Source organism: Bison bison, unplaced genomic scaffold, assembly GCF_000754665.1.
Source record: "Bison bison bison isolate TAMUID 2011002044 unplaced genomic scaffold, Bison_UMD1.0 scf7180017864198, whole genome shotgun sequence".
Taxonomy (NCBI): domain Eukaryota; kingdom Metazoa; phylum Chordata; class Mammalia; order Artiodactyla; family Bovidae; genus Bison; species Bison bison.
Genome location: NW_011494770.1, coordinates 8,334,447 through 8,336,456, shown reverse-complemented (window position 1 = coordinate 8,336,456; position 2,010 = coordinate 8,334,447). Strand labels below are relative to the sequence as shown.

General features: G+C 39.5%; 1 pseudogene; it reads right to left on the bottom strand.

The window, feature by feature from the left end:
• Window positions 1-325: 325 nt before the first annotated feature.
• On the bottom strand, window positions 326-1,652 carry LOC104991722 (annotated as a pseudogene).
• Window positions 1,653-2,010: the final 358 nt, after the last annotated feature.

The window sequence follows — 2,010 nt, the reverse complement described above, 5'->3', positions numbered from 1 at the left end:
ATTAAAAAAAGAAAAGAAAGTGAGGGAAAGATCAGCCTGAAAGAGAGGCCCAGAAAAGGAAAATCATTAGCAACAAAGCAAGGAAGCATGCAGATTTGAGGAAACTAGAAAATATCAACTTGTATCAAACATTTTTATTGAATATATTTCTGTCAAATGATTTAAAATGTTCACTCATCAAAAAAGTAAGAGCATGAAGGTGATGCTGCAGAAACTGAGGTATCGTTTCTCCTCCCCAGCTGAATGGAACAATTTTATGCAATGTATTGCATGCCACAGTTACTGAGAAATTCCAAATAAATCATTAAATTCCTAGGTTTGAAAATTAGCTCTCTTTAGAAAATAAGTTTATGGTTGATGAGCTGTCTGTTAACACTTGGCCTGTTATGATAACTTTTATTGCTTTCCTAAAACAAGAGTAAAATAAAGCATAAATCAAAGGATTTAGAGCAGAATTATAATAACCAAACCAGCAAAATAGCTCATAAATATATGAAGGTGTTATAAACCCCCCCAAAAAAATCAATAAATGAATCAATCATATACGGTAACCATGAGATCAAAAATGCTATCACCAAAAATGCTATACTTGGAGTTTTAGCAGCTTTTCTCTCTCTCTTAGTCACTCTGGTTTTGTATATGCCTGATAATCCTTCTACTTTGCTAGGAATATGTTCAATCTTTATAGCCTGTTGTCTAGCCACAAGAAATATATTACTACACAGAATTATTATAACCAAAGTAGATATAAAAATAATAGTCTATCAAGATCCAAAATTGATTTATAACAAGCTGACAACTTCCAGTGCAGCTGAGGGCACTTACTAATTCCTTTATCCCATTCTTGTGAACATCTGTGAAGAACACAGCTCCGCTGTACCCAGTGGGCAGGATCCAGGAGATGCTGACACATTCCCCTGACACAGACACCGTGAACTTGGTGGGATAGACCAGGGGGTCAGTAACAGCAACGTACCTGTCAATGGAGATGAAGCACAAGTGGAAGAGAGAAGAGTAACAAAATGCCACATCACAGGAACTGTGAAGGGCACAAAATCTGGCTCCAAAGTACTAACAGCTCTCCACAGACCTGACCATGCTGAAGGGCATCACAGTCACTCCCACTAGAAAGTCTGCATAGGCCAGAGAGGTGATGAGAAAACTGGTTGGTGAGTGAAGCTGCTTGAAATGAAGGATGGCAGTCATCACCAGGAGGTTTTCAAACATGGCCAGGACAGCCCAAAGCCAAACAACAAGTAGAGAATCACCCAGGATGCAGGTGAGTAGGGGGTTTTCGGAGAAGGCAATGGCAACCCACTCCAGTACTCTCGCCTGGCAAATCCCATGGACAGAGGAGCCCGGTAGGCTGCAGTCCATGGGGTCACAAAGAGTCAGACACGACTGAACGACTTCACTTTCACTTTTCACTTTCATGATTGGAGAAGGAAATGGCAACCCACTCCAGTATTTTTGCCTGGAGAATCCCAGGGACAGAAGACCCTGTTGGGCTGCCGTCTATGGGGTCGTACAGAGTCAGACATGACTGACACAACTTAGCAGCAGAAGCAGTAGCAGGAGGTTTTCACACAGGATCCGTTCAGGTGCTTGTAGCAGGGCTGCACAGCTGCAGGGGTGGATGAACTGCTATTCATGATGGTGCTGTTAATAGCATGTAAACACCTGGAGATGTTCTGCCCTTTTCAATCACATAAAATAGAGCAGTTTCCTATCTTCTGAAGAGAGAGGAGTCTCTTAACTAAATACCCATGTTACAGCTATCAGGTATTATCATAATGCCCTGTCATATATCTGTTTTAATTTTAAGCTCAGAACATATATAATAATAATATATGCAAGTTAAGTTCTCAATAAATACTACTATTAATAATTACTATTTTATTTTTATTCTTTAGAATATAGTTGAAAACAACTTTCCATATCCAATAAGAATTTAAGCAAATCTGTGGCAAATTTGCTTTTGCCACAATAAATGTCTTGCCTTGTAATTTA